Raw genomic sequence first — 12,720 nt, forward strand, 5'->3', positions numbered from 1 at the left:
GCTTTTTCTTTTGTTTGCTTTGTTGGTGTTGTTGTTATGGAGAGAGAATTTTGGCAAAAGAGTTGTCTAAGTATGTGTTTTTTATGAAAATCCAAAGAAATTTTTGATTTCCTGTAATGGAATTTTCTTCTTGGGGGTATGATGTTTTCCCCCTCAAAAAATACTTTAACCACGAGAATAAAAAAAAAAAAGAGGAAAAAAAGCAAAACAAACAGAAAGAACTTGGTCAAGTCTTCATGCTCTAACAAGAGCAGAAACTGTTAACAAATTACATGTCAGATAAACCGTCTATGGTGCCTGGCAGCTTTACCAGGGTGGGTAGCAGCTGAACAAGGATTATATTAAAGCCAGGTTGGAGGACGAGCACTGAAACTATTTACAACAAAATTAAACTCTAATTCTGTATCAGTAATAATTAACCTATTGACTTTTCAGCAGGTTTATGAGTAAAAGATATAAAGAAAATAAATTGTGGATATTACAAGTGGAACAGAAACTCTGCTTCCAAACAGAGATGTTCATGCAGGTTCCAAAGAGTGGGCTAAGATGGATGCAGGAGGCCTGGCCAAAAGAAAAGGAGCTGCCTTGAAATCAGAGAGACTGGAAATAGTTTTTGCAACGGTGGAAGTGAAATGTTTTGTTGGCTGGTGGGACTGAAGATCTTCTCAGGGATTCACTTCCGTGCTGCAGTAGTTTGGGCACTTTCAACTCTCATGAATGAAACCCTGAATACAAACCACATGCAGTGAAGCTTAATGGGTTTGCTTTATGTACGGGTGGGATGAGTAATACTGTCTTGTAGTAACTAGTCCATCTAGATGACATTGAACAGTCTCCAAAGCTTGGATAAGAACAGCTTCATTTGGCTCAAGGAATGTAAAACCTCTATTTTGAGAAATGAAAGATAAAGGTTTGCATCCTTGCAAAAATCCCTATAGCAACTGGATTCTTTCAGAACGTTTCATTACAAAATTTCAGTTTATTTTTAAACATTCCAGTTCACTTCACCAGCCTATTGAATCTTCCCTCCAGAGGCACACGTGTAAGTATGTAGAAGAGAGAAGCCTGGGAAGGAAACAAGGATGTAATTAAAAACAAAAAAGCAACACTTCAATTGGCTCATTTTCCTCTACTGAACGCATACACCACACAAGCTGCTATTCCACGCTGGGTAGAAACACATATTGTCTTTATAAGACTACAGTTGCCAGCTGAAGGCAGGATGCAGACCACATAAAATGGTTGGCAGTTCATAAACCAGAGAATGGAGAAAACTCCTCCAGATGGGACTGGGATAAGAGTTTCTGACAGGATCATGGAGTATTTGGGGTTGGAAGGGACCTCTGGAGGTCATCCAGACTGCCCTCACGCTCACAAGTAACTGGGAGTCAATTGCGGGCATTTGCAAACCCCCAAACTGTTGAAATAGTGACAATCAATCTAGCAGGAGAGAACAGACCTGTACGGGACATACCCATGAACTGCAACACAGCCTAGTCCGCAAGCAGACCGAGCGTATTGGTGAAGAAAGATCTTAAAACCACCAAGAGTCCTTGCAAGGAATTTCATACAAGGGAAAACGAAATGAATACTCTGAATGGAACAGCGCTTATTTCTACGAGCTGCGACACAACTTATAGTGCCTTATGTGATTCCAGAAATTATCATTTAAGTACAAGAGGCAGTGTCTCAATTTTCAGCAGAGCAGGTCCGTCTTCTACACAGAAAAGTGAGCGTACAACGTGGTTGGCTGTTATTTCAGTGGAAGGGAATAAGTCTTTCAGGAGACAGGCTAAAGTATTCAGGAGGGTATTAAGCTAATGACAAAAGACAAGGGTGAAAATGAGCACTCATTTAGCCAGAAATCAAGATGTCAAGATTAAAATTAATCAAGGTACCAAGGGACTCAAAGAGAAGAGATTCTTTAATTGTGCAGACTCTAATGTTGTGAATCCAAGTAATAAACAAGAAGTGGAATAGCTCGTTTAATACAACAATTAGTCCTGACCAGTATTACTGAATCTGGTGGAAAAATTCATGTGAATGGAGAGGTAGAATCATTTTGTCTATCAATGCCTGGAAACAAATACAGAGTGATGAAGTTTGTCAATGACAAATGACTACAGACACAGTAAATAAAGATGATTGCTCTGTACCACTGACCTGCTTCTCTATCACCAGATGGCCTAGATACAAAGATCATCTATTTTAAAGCAACCACATACAAGGCCACACATGTAGAAAGTGATTAAAATGAAGACTGTGCTTTGAGAAACACTGACTGAAGACAGTTTGAAGTTTATGGTGGGCAAACACTGGCTGACAAGTTCCACGGCGGTTGTTGGTATCAAAGCAGCTAAAGCAATATGTATTTGTCCAAGCAAAATTTGTGAGGTTATAATGTCTCTCTGTCTCACCCGGAATCAACTATTAATGGAACATGACCCACAGCTCTGGGACCCATACTTCAGGCAGAAGGAGGAAAATCACAAAGACTTCAGTGCTACCCATGCACAACAATGAAAGTGAGCTTAAAAGACCGATGCTTGCAGGATGACTTGATCAGTGATATTAACATACATGTAAATTGATGATAGATGCTCTTTGATACAGAGATAGGGGACATTACAAGAACCTACTGCTAAACCAATTACAGCTACCTAATACCAATTACATGGACTAAAGCTAGAGGTAAAGCTAGAGAAATTCAGATAGAAACAAGGCTCCTGGCTTCAACAGAGAAAAGCACTGCATTCGGGCTGGTGATGGACTCTCTAACACTGCTGACCTGATGCTTTGTTCATATAATTTTCCCAGAAGACCTGCTGTAGTCTAAGACCCATCACTGGACGTGCATAGGCTTAAGTACAGGAAAGTCTTCTGATGGTATTATAGAAAAAGTCAGACTAAATGAACACCCCGATCCTCTTTGATCTTACGCACCTATGAATCTCTGTTATAAATAGTTGATTTGTCATACCTTCACAGATCAAAACATCTGCATTTATAATGGTTGAATCTTACCATGCCTGTCTCTGCTGATAAGCAAAATACCTACCTTCCAATTTCTGTATTTTTTTCTTCTGCGATAAGGACTTAGTAAGACTCAAGTAATAAACATCTCCCAGAATGCTGATAAAGTCTAAGGTGTTTATGTCCTGCCAATGGCAATGTTGCCGAGCACACATTCCTTTACTATGCAGTTATGTCTACTGCACTACAAGTATTTTGATGACTGAGACAGATATAAAACTGTTCACCAAGAGAATATCCTGAAATTTTTGCTTGGTGGCCTACAACAACTGACTTCATTTCTTGGTCTGGTGTTTAACTGCTAGCATCAAAAAAAAAATAAAAAAAGAAATAACATTATAATTGATTTAATTCTCTTCTTATAAGAGGTAAGGGAAAAGTCTACCTTCTCCCCCCCAGCAGTGGTGTCTCCACAGCCTACAGAAGAACGCCAGTGTGGGGAAGCCTCATCCTCCGCTGCTCTGTAGTATCACATACAAAACGAGCAGGGCTGACATGCCAGCACATCTCATGTCCGCAAAAGTCACCGGAACAAATCCCAGGCTAGCAGTAAACTTTCAGCAAATGTTGGCAGGTTGCTATAGCTTAGAGGAATGGTTTAGGAACCGCGTTGTGTGCATGCAACTGGGCAGCTAAAGCAAGTCAAGCAAAATAAGTGTTTTGTGGTAATCAGGCTAGAGGCTGAGCAGTGGAGACTGCATTCACTCTTGTTGGATGACCCCTTAGCTATTCAGATGCTATGCCAGACTCTGAGGCACAATGGCTGCTGTGGCCACTAGGCAACACAAAAAAGATGCTTTTTGCTGTTTCCTTAAATAAAAGACTGAAATCATTAAGGCTAGCCTGAGAAGACCCTATAGGTAACTTCCTCCTCCTTTGCTCTTGTTGCCTGATACTATCTAATTTAAGACAAAATATAAAGGATTAATACAGATTTTTCAGGACAGAGCCTTTTTACATATATAATAACAGAAAGAAATATAGTATGAAACAAACCTTAACCAAAGTTTGATATCTAGGCTGTTTAGTACTACTAGTAATAGTTATTACTTATTTCCCTTGTAGTTGTTGTACATTATTTCTGTTGTATATTAACGCACATGATAATTATCTTCCATCTCTGAATCTTTTTTCTGCCTACCTTGTTGAATTCTTCCTAGAGAAAATAGCCAAAACAAGATAAGTCTTTAACCTCCCATCTACAAAACCCTCCCTGCTCCTAGCGTTTCATATGCTATTCCCCTCTAATTACCTCACTCCCCCACAACCATCTTCTCAACCGTCATAGCCACTATCCTTGCCCTGCCTCTCTTCCTCCTGCTCTTTTTCCTCAGAAACCCAGTCTGCCTCTCTTAAAATGAAATCCCACTTGTGCCTGTAACTCTCATTCCATCTTCCTCTTCCCTTCACAACTAAGCTGTACGCAATCTTCTGTACCCGGTTACCTCTGGGATTTCTCTCCGCTAGATCTTTCCCACATTTCACTCAGACCGACCTAGTTCAGACCTGATTCCCTCCACCCACATGGAAACGTCAGCCTGCCTCTCTGATAGCTTCTCACAGAAACCTGGCCACGGACAGAAGGTGGCAAAGGGTGCCAAATTCTGCAGAAGTGGAGAGCGTCTTGTTGGTTACTCAAGTCTGCAACCTGAGACAGTCCTCAGCTTCCTCCAACCGCACTGTAATTTTTTTGCCTCTAGGCCACCTCTGACTCCTGTTTCTTCCTCCTGCACAATGGCTCCAGGAGTTTGGCATTTCCTTGTGCTTCCTGCCACTCACCTACATGTCTGAACTCAAAACACCAGCCTCTAAGCCATTCATTTTCATTTACAGCAAGTTCCTTTACATTGGCTCTAATGAGTACAAAGCTGATTTCACAGCCATTCAGAATGTGGGAGCAAAGAGCATTTTTCTAGCTTGTCACTTTGTTCCTGTCATTTTGCTTTACATCCTTTGATGGCTTGCTCTTTTGTTTTGCTTCGACTATTGTCTCCTCTTTCAAAGCCCTTCAAAGCCTACCACACTACGCTTTCAATCTCATTGGCTTCCGGGAGACTTCAGCAAATGCATACGCGCTTTCTTCAATCAGGGCCTAAATATGTGTCATTTGAGTCACTTTGCTCAGATGGACCAGAGATATCCGTCTGCTCCTAATCTCATTCATACTTGTTTTCACCAATGAAACTATTGACTTTGACCATCTTCTGCTCTATGACGGGTGTCCAAGATGAGAATCCGATCCCCCTGGAAAATCATGAACCAGTGAGTGTACCTGTTAGGACACGTTGTTCTGATCTTAGGAGAAATACTAGCGTGCTTCAATTAACTCTCGTTGCACTGTATTTTTCCCCAAGTGAGGGAACAATTATTTTCCTAACTAATTTCTCATAACTCAGTCCTTCCCTAAAAGGATATATATTTCTAATATCATCTTGCTCTCTGCATTACACAGAGTGTCAGGGAACCTCAACATTCAAAACTAAACACTAAAAATACTGAAACAAGTGTTCATCCTATTTGCTCTCATAACCTAGCACTTGACTGAAAAGCAAGTTAGGTTTTTATCTACTGAAGAAATGAAACACAGGTAATCTCCTGTTTCTAGTCACTCATCTGAGTGAAATTTTTTACAGAACAGGAGGGGGGAGATGTCACCCTCTATAGAGGCCCAAATGACTTCTTGTCTTTAAACCATGTCCACAGCTACCCAATGCTTGGTACCACTTTGTCCCCTTGGGCTTTTCTCAGCATTTCATGAGTTAAAGTGAGACAGCTCAACACACTTTCTATTTTGGAGCCAGTATTTCCACTGCAAACTCAGATTTATTACTAATTTATGAAATGTTCATTAGAGTAGCTGAGAAAATGTATCTTTTGAGAACAAATACAGTTGGCCATCCCCAAATCATTAGCAGCATACTGAGAAAAAGTTAGATACCTTCCTTCAGCACTCCTATAACTGAAGATCAGTCTTTATTTGTGCTAATACATCCAGACAAATGCCTTCAGAGAAATGGACCTGCAGGATGCATAGGGTTGCCTTTTCATCACTGCATGCCACTGGGGTTTTTAAAGCAAAGAACTGGTAGCTGTGGACATCCGTTAATGTTTAAGCCTTCCCTTTAGCACTGCTCAGTGCAGTGACACGAAACAGACCCAAAGCCGTGTGGCCCCTGCCCTGTCTTTTGGCTGGGACCTGGGCAGGACCACTCATACTGTGTGTCTTGGAGAAAAGACTACCAGCTTCTGGCCTTCCTGGTTGCAGCCCCTACAGCTACAAAACTGCCTCGACTGCTAAAGGCGTATTTCAGGACCGTGAGAATCAGCAATCAAAGGAACGAACCCTCGGTAACTGCAGCACCATATGCAAATTGCAGCTTGTACGAGACCTCAAAGCAAACAACATCATGTCTAAATAACTCCAGGGAAAACACACGGCGGAAGAGGTCTATTTTTACAGAACTAAATGATTCCTGTCTGGTCAGGTGCAATGTAGCAGCGCTTGGTTCCCAGGACATGGGAGACGGGGGACTGCACACACCAGTGTCCCACCCCTCCGTGCCCCTGACACTCTGCATCTTTGCCAAGAATCGTGACTGTATTACTGATAAGCACAACCATCCATATATAATTAACTGTGCTACCTGCACAGCAGAGGAACAGAATAAGCTACAACCCACTGAGACAAGCAATAAAATAAAGGCCCTGAAAACTTTCCATTACTTAGGAACCTGCATCTTGGTGAGTTCTGTTTTTTATTTTGAAGTCCCTAACCCTGGCACCACACAACGGTGCACAAGAAACAACTAGATGATAAAACAGAACTAAATATTTCTGGGTTTGTTTTGCTAGCAGCAAAGTTGAGGGAAAAATAAAGCAAAGTAACAAGGAGTTTTTTTTAATTCACTTTCATGATAGGACACAAGGATAGACAGATAACCAGTCAGCCTTTCATTCACATCCATCTTAACATTGAGTAAAATGGATCTGGAGGTACTTTTTTGCTATATATTCACTACACAATGAACTAAAATGACTAGCTTCAAGAAGACACCTAGATTTATGTGAGATGAATAGCATATGATAATCCCATATATCCAGTAAGGGAGTTTCACTATACACCCATTTAACACATTTGGTCAAATTTCCTTTGTCCGAGACACTCCCATTGCTCGGCGGTGCAGCCCACAACACCCCCACCTCCCCTGCCCATCGCAGCACACCAGGTACTTTTCTTGCCATCCCTGCAACACTTCTCAGCACAATATGTTGTGCCTTCTTGGAAGGGGATTGCTCCATCCCATACAGCTCTGCTGTATCGATACCAATCCCCAGCATCCCTAATAAATGCAAACACACACTGTTCCAGATCTCTGTTCCCACAGCAGCTTAACTTTGCAGTGGTACATGGTAACAACAATCAGAAAGGCGCAGAGCTTTTAAAATAGTTACCCTATGCTAGCAGAGGAAATACACACAGCCAGGTAACTTGCAGTCACTTTTCTCATCTAGTTTTGACTTTTATTGGTCTTTGGTCCTCAGAGGGATCACAGTCTTAACCTGTTCCTCCCTCCCACATTTATTTCTCTGACCCATAAAATCCCTCCACCGTAGCTTCCAGCTTTAAGTTTCACCTTAAAAAGGACCCTCGCTGTGGAGAAAAAAAAAAAGCTTTTTGATTCTCCAAACCTTCCCGAAGCTCCCTGATCTGCCAGTAAACCCTAGAGGCTGACGCATCTCACCTTCGATATCCAGCTCCTTTGTTCTGCAGAGGGAGCCTCTCCATTACGTACCCCTGTGGGAGAGGCTGGAAGAATCTGCCTTGCAGCTGTCCCAAGAAGCTTCTACCTGCCTGGTGAACATTTGAAGCTCAGAGGTTGACAATTCTGCTGCCCCACCAACACCAAGTCACGCCATGATGTGACAGTTACATGTTCTCTCATACAGGCAGACTCCCCAAATTGTCACAGCGCTGCCTAAGGACTGTCACGCTGCAACAGACAAATGGTCCCACTCATCCAACACCCTGTCTGACAGCAACCAGTGATGGATTCTTCATACTAAAATACAAAAAGGTCATTTTCATTGCCTACTATTAAAGCAAAGGAGCAGAGGGCAAGGAATTTTCCATGCTGGGGCAGCGGATGATCTCTTTGTGCTATGCAAGGTGAAGTGAGAAACTGTGGGGAAATCTCTGTCACAAAGCGCGAGCTCGTTCGTTCGTCGGCTGGAAGTATTTTGAGATCCTCAGATGAAAGATGACACTAGAGCACAAATTATTATCATTAGGGCTTCTCTGGATTCAAATGGTGTAACCAGAAATACTACTACGCATTCATACAAATGTTTCAGTGTTTCAGTCTCTCTTGAAACTTGCAGAGCTACATGCTAATTTACTAAATGCACCATAAACATCCTTTCACTTTTCAAGTTAATCACAATTGCCTTACAGGAGATTAACACCATAAAGCACTTTCACAGCTGACGTGCCTTTAAAAAAATTCCCAGAGTTAAACTTGTATAAATAATGTAAGTGACATGGAATATAATTATTAAATGTTGTCATTTTGGAAGAAAATTAATTAGCAATAGCTGTAGCTGTCTTGTGTCTATTTAAGCAGTGTGCATCTCAATTAAAATTTAATTGCAACAGATTCACTCACAGCAGGGAAAAGTGATGGAAATGAGAAGCAGCCTGATCCTATATTGCCGTCTACAAGGGAAAGTGTAGTAGAAACCGGGGGGAAGGGGAGGAGAGAGGCAGGAAGGTAAGAAAGCAAATCCACAGAAGCATGCTGCTAGGCAGCCAGGGCGCTCAGATGCCGTGGGTGCTGCTTATTCACAAAGCAGCTGACTGGTACCAGGCACGAGTACAAACAGAAATAAAACCGGCTGCTGTTGGAAGAGGTATTGCTTCATACAACCGTAGATGTGCTCATGTACCCACTGTGGTATGAGGGACAGCACGGCTCTCCACATTACTGTGCCCTTCGGTTTCAGTGCCTCCTTGAAGTCAGCCTGGAGAAACCCTAAAGGCCTGGGCAGGACTGAGAGCGGCTTTCCTTAAAGAGGAACCAGGAGGACCTTGAAGACAAAGTCCCGAAGCTGCAAGTAACTAGAGGTACAAAAGTGTGTTTTGAAGAGGAATAACTCCCTCCAATTGGCATTGATAAGCAGATGTTCTTCTACATCACTTTGGAAGTCTCTCCCAAGAGAGACAAAATATGACTTCACCATCATCCAAACGTAGAGGATTTTGGATGTCGTTGTGAGATGCCTTAAAGAAATTACATAGCCAGAAGGAGTTGGGTACCCAACCCATCTCTCATGCCCACAGTACAAAGTTCTCCAGAGTGTCTCTCAAGTCCAACAGCCAATTCACTACACTTTTGAACAGAGAGGTTTTCCTCCATCATGCATTTCTCAAGACTCAAGTTATCTATAATTTGCTTACTTGAATGAATAATTCACATCTCAGACAAAAACAAAGAAAATCAAGTATTGCTTGTAGGTGCGTTGGAAGCAAACTATATTGGCAAAAGATGGTGCAGAATCCTGAGTTCGTTTATGGTAACTAAATAAAACAGAAGCAAAAAACGTTCTGGCCTTAAAACTTTTGCTAATTGGAAAATACATGCTTGAACTACATATATATTCTCGAAATATTTATTTTAGGATTTATTCAGTTTCCAAATGAGGCAAATATATTCCCTACAAATTCCCAGGGGACATTCTCTGTCAACCTGAAAATCAAGTTATATTGTTTCTGACTGACATCATAATTATAATGTGAATTTACAGTACTTGATCATTTTGTTGATGATGCTAAAGTCATAACAGACTCCAACTCACTCTTCTACCAGTACGTGACTCTACCCACTCAGAAAGTGTAGCTTTCTGGTGACAAGAATAGGGATAGCAAGCTGAAATGGTACATTCATGTTAAGGATAAAGATACTGATGATGATGATAATTGTAGTAACAATAACAGTACTGTCACAGTCCTGTAACAACACTAAGTTATAGGTATGATATAGCCATAATGAAATTAAGAGGTTAAACATTTTTTTAAAGGGTCTGGTTTTCGCATAAACACGGGCAAATCTATCTGCTGCTTGGATATCAAAGCCTTAGATTAAAAGTGAAAATAAGCATGCACACATGACTTAATGTGAGAGCATAAGGAGACACGTGCTCAGATGTAAATGTGTTATACTTCTCTAGAGTTAATGATCTGGTGACGATGTGGCTAATGTGATCTAGTACCAGACCATCGCTGCCTGAAGGCAGTCGTATCTCAGATGGAGCCAAACTGTTCCTGGTAGTGGCAGATGGTAAGACACAGGGCACGAGCTTCAGATAACAGCTTGAGAAGTTCAGGCTGGACTTCCCAAAGCTTTTCCTCTAGGGGTGTCATGCAGTGCTGGAACAGGACACACCAAGAGACTGTGGCACCTTCATCCTCGGGGCTTTTCAAGACTCTACTAGACAAGCCATGGCCAACTCAACGTGGTGTTGATGACAAGCCCCACTGGGGATGGAGGCTGGACTGCAGCCCCCTGTAGGTCTCTTCCCCCCACAATTTCTAGGGTTCTGGGATTCTACACAAGTGGAATTCAGAAGTCTCGGCATTCTGGAAGATCATTCCATTAGCTAAGGACCCCGTGTCACTGCTTGAAACGTTCAGCATCGACCAATTTTAAAGTGGCTGTTCCAAAGGCCTCCTAAACCAAAGCACATGGCAGCTGCCAGGCTTACCACTGTGTCCTTTTGCTAGAATAGTCTCAGCTTCGCATGAACTAATGTGAGAGAACTTGCATCAAAATGTGCAACTGATGATGAACAAGCTGAAACATGAACTTGAAGTATTACTTCCTTCATTACACAAAACAAAACCAAAAAACTCGCAGGGGAGAAATGGTTAAGTTTCAAACAAGATGATCAGCAACTTCTTCCCTTATGCAAAACAATCTAAATCTGAAAAAAAAAAAAAGGAAAAAAAAGCCTAATTTACAAAAGTCTGCAATATTTTTTTTAAAGGTTATCAGATGTTTTCTATCTCAACATAACTAAAACCAAACGAGACAGCCTCCTTCACTGGAATGTACTCTGATCGGATAGATCTAATGCAGAAAGCACGTGCCTCTCTGTGTACAGCACTCATATACAATTTATATATAAGCTTCCTGAATGTTTTCAAATGCACTGAATAACAGGGTGTCACTTTTAAAAATCTCTGTTCAGTTTTCTACTTATTAATATATAATTATGTGCAGGTTTTCCTCTGTACACTTTTGTCTGAGATTAACTGGGACTTGAGGCAATTCTTGTTTCAGAAGTTTTCCAGCTCACCATAAAGCTAAATGCATATAAACTTCAGACCGCTGAGCATACCTTTCATCACGTCGCATTATTTGGTCTTCATTTAGCTGTCACAAAAACATTTCCTTTCGTCTACAGATTAATTACAGCCTCGTGAGGTTTCAGCACAAATACCTTTGCACATTGGAGCCTCTGCAAAGACACAGTGATTCATGCAGTATCTATGCCTCTGGAAGGGAAAATAAAGCTGAGGCAGGACATGCAAGCTGTGAGTGGATCCGATATCAAAAGAGCCGGAGCCTCCCGTGAGCACCCAGCCATACCAACACAAATAAGTTTCTGCACGACTCGTGCAGGATCCACAGCTGAACGCAAACCGCCTCTTTAGTTCGGCGCTAAGCTGATTTGGCTACACAGTTCATTCATCGAGGACCAAAGATGACAAGGCAGGAAGCGTCACTCAGTAATGAATTATACGCGACACAAAAAAGCCACAGGTGTGGGTTTAGAGGCTGTGCACGCAGCCGCTGCAGCCCTGGATTCCACGTAATCGCTGTAAGTAACTATGGAAAATGGACAGTGGGAAACTCTGTAGAAATGCAGAGAGCGAACCAGTCCAAGAACACATTCCCACTTGTTCAAAGCAGCCAGCCACACCACTTAAACATGTGTCGACTGTATCTGATGCCGACCATGTCAGTATGTTAGGTCTGGACGGCGAAATACAAAGGGGGCGATTCTTCGCGGTGCCGGCGCCGCGCTGCCAGCGAGCTGGCCGGGGCTGCTGCCCAGCTGCCTGCCCAGCACCAGCAGAGCTGCAGCAGCTCGTGCACCACCACGGCCGGGGGCTGCCTCTGCCTGCTGTGGTTTGGGGTGCCCTGAAGCACGGCCAGGTCTCTGCTTTCCTCTGGGGCAAGCTGGGAGGCTTCACCCGCCTCTCAGAGCGATGGGGATTGGAGGGAGAGGGGAAGAAGCAGGAGGATTTTTACAGATTAAAAACCCAAGCAACCCAAGAACCTACACAAGCCAGAGCTTCCAGTACCTGGAGATGCTGCAGAGCAGGTCCCAACTTCTCAGCAGGCCTAGACACAAGCTTCCAAAAAGTCACTTCTCCCTGCCAGGAGCTCCCATAAAACCCTTCCAACCGTCCTCTCCCGACAATTTCTTCCCATGGTGCAAGCTGAGCTGTTTCACCACCTGCTATGGGTGTGCACGAGGCCACCTGTGTGGCCCATTAGGGAAACGAGGGCTAAGCGAGATCCAGGTGAACTCATTGCTACAATCACTGAGAGCTAAACATCTCAGCGAGGCTGATGTTCACTCATTTTTTCTCCTCGAGAGCAAAACATCCTTACCCTGGTAGCA

At 42.6% G+C, this 12,720-nt stretch overlaps 1 protein-coding gene across 6 annotated transcripts in view; it reads right to left on the reverse strand.

Moving 5' to 3' along the window:
• The window catches only part of GLI2 (GLI family zinc finger 2), a 186,551-nt gene that overhangs the window by 143,822 nt on the left and 30,009 nt on the right, over nt 1-12,720 (reverse strand). Inside the window, exon 1 of one of the 6 annotated variants that reach the window (XM_048072190.2) lies at nt 12,398-12,484. The exons of 4 other annotated variants lie outside the window; for them this stretch is intronic. The gene's annotated coding sequence lies outside the window, so the exon portion shown is untranslated. Of the gene's footprint in view, nt 1-12,397; nt 12,485-12,720 lie in introns of those variants that run through there. One more of the 6 variants, XM_048072195.2, reaches the window with a different exon arrangement.

Source organism: Anser cygnoides, chromosome 6, assembly GCF_040182565.1.
Source record: "Anser cygnoides isolate HZ-2024a breed goose chromosome 6, Taihu_goose_T2T_genome, whole genome shotgun sequence".
In the NCBI taxonomy this organism is placed as follows: domain Eukaryota; kingdom Metazoa; phylum Chordata; class Aves; order Anseriformes; family Anatidae; genus Anser; species Anser cygnoides.